Source organism: Hibiscus syriacus, unplaced genomic scaffold (genome assembly GCF_006381635.1).
Source record: "Hibiscus syriacus cultivar Baekdansim isolate YM2019G1 unplaced genomic scaffold, ASM638163v2 tig00110429_pilon, whole genome shotgun sequence".
NCBI lineage: Eukaryota > Viridiplantae > Streptophyta > Magnoliopsida > Malvales > Malvaceae > Hibiscus > Hibiscus syriacus.
In genome coordinates, this window is record NW_024062733.1 from 1016063 (window position 1) to 1024841 (window position 8779).

General features: G+C 35.6%; 1 pseudogene; it reads right to left on the minus strand.

Moving 5' to 3' along the window:
- Positions 1 to 4528: 4528 nt before the first annotated feature.
- On the minus strand, positions 4529 to 6010 carry LOC120124748 (annotated as a pseudogene).
- Positions 6011 to 8779: the final 2769 nt, after the last annotated feature.

Sequence of the window (8779 nt, forward strand, 5' to 3'; positions counted from 1 at the left end):
GATCCATATCAGATTGAAGTTTCATTATAGATCTGAACAGAGTAAAATCAATATTATTTTATTTTCTTCCCTTTTAACACTAGACTTGGAATCTATAATAACAATAGTATTATATAAATTAAAATCCTATTAATTAACCAAATAGGTTTCTTAGTACCCCTTAATTTTCTAGCATTTTATTGGTGCATCTTCTGTCTTCTTTGGATTCCTTTTGCATAGTTTCTCATAGCTTCGGCTATAGATGATTACTTGAGGTCATGTCCTTCTTCTAGATCCCATAGGGAATTTAGGGGGCGGGCTCGACAGAGTGGTGGTAAGGAGACTAGACTTAGAGTTTGTACGTTGAATGTAGGCACATTAAATGCTAGGCTGCTGGAGCTGACCGACATACTAAGTAATATGAAAATAGATTTCGCATGTATTCAAGAGACTAGGTGGAAAGGGGCTCGCGCCAGAGAGTGTAACGGGTACAAGTTGTGGTATTCAGGCGTAGATAACGCTAGAAATGGGGTGGGTATCTTGGTATCCTCTAGGCTCAAGGAAAATGTAGTTGAAGTTTGTAGATACAGTGATAGGATCATGATGATTAAGGTTATTATAGAAGCGGAAGTGGTGAATGTCCTTTCAGTGTACGCCCCACACGTTGGCCTAGGGGAGGGGGAGAAACGTTGCTTCTGGGATTCGTTAGATGATGTACTTAGGAGCATTTCGGAGGACCAAAGAGTTTTCATAAGGGGAGACTTCAATGGCCATATAGGTAGAGCAATCGACGGGTATGACGGTGTTCATGGGGGTTTCGGTTTTGGTAGTAGGAGTGAGGAGGGGCGCACGTTGCTTGAATTTGCTATTGCACACGATATGGTGGTCACTAACTCCTTCTTTAACAAGAGAGATGTGAACTTGATTACGTTCCATAGCGGGGGACATTGTACCCAAATCGACTACATCCTGGTTCGAAATTGGGATCGATGGGCTTGCATTGACTGTAAGGTGTTCCCTGAAGAGGCATGTGCATCACAACACAGATTGTTGGTTTTGGTGTTCCGCGTACACCATGGGCGGAGCACTCATAGGAGGGCTAAACTAGGTAAACCTAGGATCCTTTGGAAGAATTTACATGGAGCGTCAGCTGATGACTTTAGGAGTAAGGTTTTGTCTCATACAGGTTTTGGAACTACAAACTCAAATAATGCAGATATGTTATGGAAAAATTTGGCAAATTCCATCAGAGAGGTGGGTTAAAACACCCTTGGGTTGTCGACAGGAAAGGCCAAGGAACATAAAGAATCGTGGTGGTGGAACGACGAAGTCCAAACTAAGGTGAAGACAAAGCAAACTTGCTTCAAGGAGTTTCTACAATGCGATGAAGACGAAGAAAGATCGAGAGCTAAACTAAGATACAATGAGGAAAAGCGAGAAGCCAAGAAAATAATGGCTAAAACAAAGGATACGGTATACGAGGAAATGTACAAGAGATTAGACACCAAGGAAAGACAAAACGGCATCCTCAGGCTTGCAAAATCCAGGGAGAATAGGAAAAAGGATCTAGGTAGCATTAGGTTTATTAAGGACAACAATGGTGTTCTTTTAGTGAAAGATCATGATATTAAGAGGGATTGGGGTAGTTACTTCTTCAGATTATTTAATGACGGTGCCTCTTCTTGTAGAGATAGTACCGTTGATGGGTCAGCCGACCATCATACTACGGCCAATGACTGTCCTACAAGTAGGATTGGGATTGAGGAAGTCAAAATGGCTCTTAGAAAGATGGGAAGGGACAAAGCTGTCGGTCCAGATCAAATTCCTATCACTGTGTGGTTGGCCCTAGGAGAAGATGGAGTTAAGTGGTTGACTAACATCTTTAATATTATTTTAGAGACTGCCAAGATGCCAGAGGAGTGGAGAGAGTCTACGGTGATACCAATCTATAAGAATTAAGGAGATCCCCAACGTTGTGGTAACTACAGAGGTATTAAACTACTCAGTCATACCATGAAGCTATGGGAAAGGGTGATAGAGGCTAGGTTGAGACAGATTACTAGGGTTACGGAAAACCAATTTGGCTTTATGCTAGGCAGGTCTACTACGGAGGTGATTCATCTACTTCAACGACTTATGGAGAAATATAGGGAAAAAATAGAGATCTCCACATGGCGTTCATTGACCTTGAGAAGGCGTATGATAGTGTTCCCCGCGATACGATCTGGTAGACCTTGGAAACGAGACGGATCCCAACTGCTTATATCCAGGCGATTCGTGATATGTACTGTAGATCTACTACCTACGTCAGGACTACAGTTGGCGACACCGAGGCTTTCCCGGTGGAAATCGGACTCCACCAGGGGTCAGCTCTTAGCCCTTACATCTTCGCCTTGATTATGGACGACATCTATTGTGCGACACCAGACGGTGTTCCATGGTGTATGCTTTTCGCTGACAACATTATCCTAGTTGCTGAAACAAAAACTGAGCTGAATAGTAGACTGTCTACCTGGAAGACTGCTTTGGAAGAAAAGGGTCTAAGAATCAATATTGAAAAGACAAAGTATTTATGTTCAAACTTCAGTGGAAACCAAAACGATGAAGATGTAGAAGTATGCATCGAAGGACACGTTCTCCCCTCAAAGGATTGTTTCAAGTACCTGGGGTCTATGATACATAAAGATAGGGGTATAGATGATGATGTTTCACATCGTATAAAGGCGGGATGGCTAAAGTGGAGGGCTGCAACTGGAGTTATGTGTGACAAGAAGGTGCCTCTAAAACTTAAGGGAAAATTTTATAGAATGGCAATAAGACCAACGCTGTTGTATGGATCAGAATGTTGGGCAATCAAGAAGGATCACGTAAGGAGGATGGAGGCCGCAGAAATGAGAATGCTTCGATGGGCATGTGGTAGGACTCTGTGGGACATGACACCAAACTCTGCAATTAGGATGTCCTTGGGGGTGGTGCATGTATCCGAAAAATTGAGGGAGGGAAGACTACGGTGGTTTGGGCATATCCTTAGGCGACAACTGTCGGATGTGGTCAGGAGGGTAGAGTCAATTACAGTCGACGGTGCCAGAAGGAGAGGACGACCAAGGAGGAAGTGGGTAGACTGCTTGAGATCTGATTTGAAGGATTTAGCTCTTACCGAGGACATGACCTCTGATAGGAAAGTATGGAGACTTAAGATCAGGGTAGCCGAGTAATGTGGGTCACAGCCATAGGGTGTAGCATCTCTGTCTTCTTTTTAATGCCTTTGTAGTTAATTTCTAGGACTTCTACTTTTTATACGATTCTGTCATTGGAATTTATGAAGGCTTATAACTAGGGTAAAGGAGTAGTATTGCCTTAGTTTAGGTTTTAACCCATTTGACTTTACTCCTTCTCGTAGCTTGCTATCGCTGACTTCTTTGTATCATTCTAACGTTTTCTGTCTATAAGCAGAGATTTTTACGCAGGGATTTATTTGCAGGGATTACTTCACATTACAGACGCGCATATGAAGACTGCATATGAAGACTGTTCAACTATATATTTATTGATTTATTTATACATGCATTGTATTTTATCTTTATTTTTATTTTCTCATTGCCGGAGGTCTTCCACGGAAGTTGCTCTCAACCTGGCGTTGGGGGCAGCCTACTACCCCACCTCCCCTTACCCCATTGCATATGGGAATAGGGTTTTGTTGTTGTTGTTGTTGTTGCTTGTATTTTGAGAATGGGACTCAACTCTGAATCAGGAGCCAGGGAAGGCATTAGCGCTTAAGAGTCTCTTTTAAATTTCCATCTGTGAAGACTGGGCTTGGATTAGTTTTAGTACGACTATGGCTCTAACGTACATATAATCCTTTACTCATGATATATCATTTAAAATGGGCATCTTTTGCTCTTAACATTTACCTATTTTGTTAATTTGATCATAATTAGTTTTTTTTTCAATTAAATTTGATTCTCAATCTTTTAAAACGAATTAAATTATTTTTTTTATGAAAGTGCTAATTATAATATTAAAATGTTTAACGAATTTAACTTGTAGTCTACATGACGATCCACATGTACTTTATGGCACTATAAGACAAATGGTATAATGTTAACATGAAGTAAACATAAATTGTCATAGTAGAATAATTTTATAAATAAGTTTTAAGAATTCTGAATATACTTTAAAATGAGTTTATAATAATATTTAAGGAAAATGAAACATAGCATGTCTCATGTTCAATCAATAAATCACGATTCATCACTAAATTAATTGATAAAATAAAAACTATTCGAGGCTTAGTTCTAAATTTATCTTATTCAATGCTAAAGAAATAAATTAAAATGCTTAATTTTACTGTCTACAGGACCCATTGGCCAATACTTTCAAACAGTCCATATCCAGCACAAACATAACAAATATAAGTATTAAATTACGTTCTGGTTTAACAAAAGTCCATCATCTTCAGCACATAGCCTTAAGAAACAGCAACTTTCATGTATTTCAAACCAATTCTGCAAAACAGGAAAACAAACATCACGGGGCGAAAATCACGATATCATACGTACTTCAGATTCTGATACTTACATATCTTATTGAATGCGACAACGTCGCAACTCTGAACATACTCGTTAATCGGCTCCGCTGTCAGATGTTCCTCGATGAGGTCATCGACTGATACCAAATCATCCACTATAGTCAACATGATTTGCAGTTTCTTTATTCCGTAACCAACAGGCACAAGTTTAGCTGCCACATTAAAAGTACTTTGTTTCAGATGAAATACACCATGTTGCTATGATTTTGATTTCAAGATGAAAGAATCTGGAAAACTATGCAAGCCATTTCAGATGATTAAACACAACAGTAAAACTGTATCAGATTAACCACTAACAGGCTCCCCAATGCAGTCCTTCCATCTTCACACTTCTTACTGCTTCTTCGAGCTTCTTCATGTCGGTCTCATCATTCCATGGTTTTATATCCAACAATACCGAGGACTTGCCAGCTGCGAACAAGAAGGATTGTCAAACAAGCTAAAAACACCTATGTAAAACCATGTTTCAATGCAACTCAAACTTGGGTGTTGAGTGTAAGACATGTAAATGTTACAAGTATCTAACAAGTCTCAAGAAATCATGCTCTTGTACCCATATCCGGATATATGTTGGCAGTGATGGACCGAGGGGGTGGTCTCCTTCCTAAAAAATGAAATTAAATTATGCCAGAGATGTAACTGCGAGTAAGGAGGAACACGACCACATTTGATGATTAAAAAGAAAGGCTTACATTCTTTCTTCTTGCCAGAGGCCTTCACTGCAGCCGCACGTTCTTCAGAAGCCTTCTTTTCCTCCTCAGTCTCTTCACCAAACAGATCTACATCATCGTCGTCTTCATCTTCAGCAGTTGTGGCCTGCGCATGTAACATTTTTGAGCAAATTAGAACACGATTGAGTAGTCCACTGATCCAAAATTCAAACAACAAACAAGCAAAGACAAACTTGCCTTGGAATCCTCAGCTGGAGGAGTGGCAACGGCCTCTGCGGGAACAAATCCCTCGATAACCACACCACACCCTTCAACAGTAACACCGCTAAAATAACAAATAACAGCCGAGTTCTATTAAACATCCAAATCACAAAAAAAAATGGCTACCTTGTTCCCATATATAATAGGGTAAGGGGAGGTAAGATAGTAGGCTGCCCAACACTAAGTTGAGAGCAGCTTCCGTAGTAGACCTCAAAATTATGAAATGCCCTCCATGTGACTCGATACCATGATCCCATAAACTTAAATGCTTAAAAGAGGTAGAAACTGAAACTGAATCATATGAGGTGTTTGAGAAAATAATTTTTCCAATACTTTTGTTTAAAAGAGGGAAAACTTACGAGATCCTCCAAAGAGCATCGATGTGGTTGTACCATCGATGTCCGGATATATTTTGGGAAAATTACCCAGAGATGTAACTGCGAGTAAGGAGGTACTCATCAAGTTTATTCAAGCCAGCAGCAGAGTTCAAGTCGTTGAACGTGATAGCCATAGAGGAAGGTATATCACTTGTTTCTGAAATTAAATTAAAAATGAAATACTGTTTCAAGCAATACCCAAAACAAATGGAAGAGTCAAGGATTGAATACGAAATATCTGATTGAAATGAATTTCATCTGCCTGAAGAAATGAACATCTAAATCTTACCGCCAATTAACAGTTACACTGCACGAACTCGATTGAGAATTGGAGACGTTTCTCGTGTTTTGTGATATTATAGCTACTTTCGCGGCATGAAAATGAACATAATACCTCAAATAACCGTGTACTATATTTTTGTTAATAATTGGAATAATTAACGTAATATGTATTCAGAATTTTTTTAATCATCAATAATATATATATATATATATATATATATATATATATATATATATATAAATATAATTGCTTGAATTTATGATCTCAATACTTTAATAACTAAAATAATCTCTATACTTAAACATGATATAGTTGATAAATGTATTTTATATAAACTTTTTGGTAAACTATTTATTTCATATTTGTGTATTTTTATTCATTACATTTAATTTTTTTTATATTTTTATCGTTCATGTTATTGATTCAATAGATTTTTATCATTCACATTATCGATTGGTGTATTTTGATTACTAAATTATTAACTAATGCTAGATTGATGATGTGACACGTTAGTTAAAAAAACTTAATTTCTAATATTAAATTGACTTTAAACTTTAATGAAATATCATTTTAATTTCTAGACTTTAGATAAAAAATTAATTAAAGCTTGAATTAAATCGAAGTCTTCCATCACCGATCACCGCTTATCACCGTCATCGTTGAGTCACCGATTAGCATCGACTTTCATCTACGTCAACTATTTTATTAGGCCCCAAAATTTCTTTTCACTATTTTTTGACCTCATGAACACAAATCATATATCTATTTTATCAAAGAAAAATCTCGAGCTCAATCAAACTAACTTAAAATCCTTTGAATTTCTTTAAAGTTAAATTATACTATTAAATTTATATCAATATTCTTTTAAAAATAAAAAATATAAAAAACTATATCTATATCTTAATCAAATTTAGTTTATAACATTATTATGCTATAATTTTTATTATATTTATAATATTAAAAAATCTACCAACAATCATCTGGTCTAATAAGATGAGGAACTATATCCCTTAAGCAAGGTAATATATTCGAATCCTGACGATTGCGAATTGAGTAAACTGGGTTGAAAGGGTCACTCTTACCTCCGTAGTACCCGATCCAAATTAGTTGATCAATAAATAAGGTACTGGTGGTTATACAAAAAAATATCTAATCACGTAAAAAAAATAACTAGAGTGAAATGAACACCTTGGCTCACAATATCTTTGAGGCAGATTTAACCCTAATTATAAATGGATTTAGGTATCAAATGGAAAGGTAGTAAAAATCTTTTGCGTATATATATACACGTGTGTTTGTGTTGGGGGAATTACTTGTTTAGTACCTCAACTATCGATTTTGATTTGTTTTAGTACATAAACTTTTAATTTTTTTTCAAAACCAAATATAACATTTAGTTTTTGTTTCATTTTAGTACCGCACCATTAACAACTTAGAGGTTGATTTGCACGTGGCACCTATTTTTATGGATAATTTGCATCATTAATAACTCAACTAGCTTCCCACTCCTATTTTGGTAAATAAAGTTTAATTTTTTTAATTTAATTACTTAACTTTCAAATTACTCCTAATTTAATCACTCTAACTTTCAAATTTATTTTTAAATTATATATTAATAAAATAATAATAATAGAAGATGTCATGTCACAAAAATTATTAATAAAATGAATTAGAGTGATTAAAATAGGAACAATTTGAAAGTTAAATAGTTAAATTGATTTTTTTTTTAAAATTTAGTACCAAAATATGAGCAAGAAGATAGTTGAGTGATAAATTATGTAATTTATCCATAAAAATGCAGTGTCGTTAATAGTTAGTGATGAATGATGTAATTTATCTATAAAAATGCAGTGTCGTTAAGTTTTTTAACGACAATGTACTAAAATGAAACAAAAACTAAACGTTAGGCATAATTTTGAAAAAAATTGAAAGTTTGGGTATTAAAACGAACCAAAACTGATAGTTTAGGTACTAAAAGCATAATTTTCCCTTTATATATATATAATTAGAATTTACGTACACAATATAAAGTAATTTTAGTTTTACACAGATTTAAAATTATTGGATGAGTGAAAATAGATGGATGAGATTAACATATTATTTTTTTAGTAAATATCTTCTTAGTTCCTACTGTTAATCTCAATCGTCTATTTTTACTCATTCAACCAACACAAATCTCTATAAAACTAAAATATTTTAACCATACTATTAGATCTTATACAAAAAAAGAGAGAGAAAGATAAAAAAAATAGAAAGTTGTTTTGATAGTCAAACCAAACCACATATAATCAAAGCACTATTAAACAAGAAACATATCCTCTAAAAATGCAACCAAAGTTCCAAAAATAGTTTCACTTACCCAATACCCCATGCCTTTGATTCCTTACATATTTCTTTGTTGGTTTCCCTGGCATCTCTGAGGCAGTTGAAAAGCTCTTTTTTCACAATCTATGCACATTCATAGGTGAACAAATTATTAACTGTGAATAGTATAATAAATAAATTAGAAAATACAATTTTTTAATTCAAGGTAGGTAATGTATGTTAAAGGGAAGTGGGGCATGCATGCCTTGCCTTTGCCTCATGTGAGAAATCCTGAGTTACAAAATCAAAGTCATGC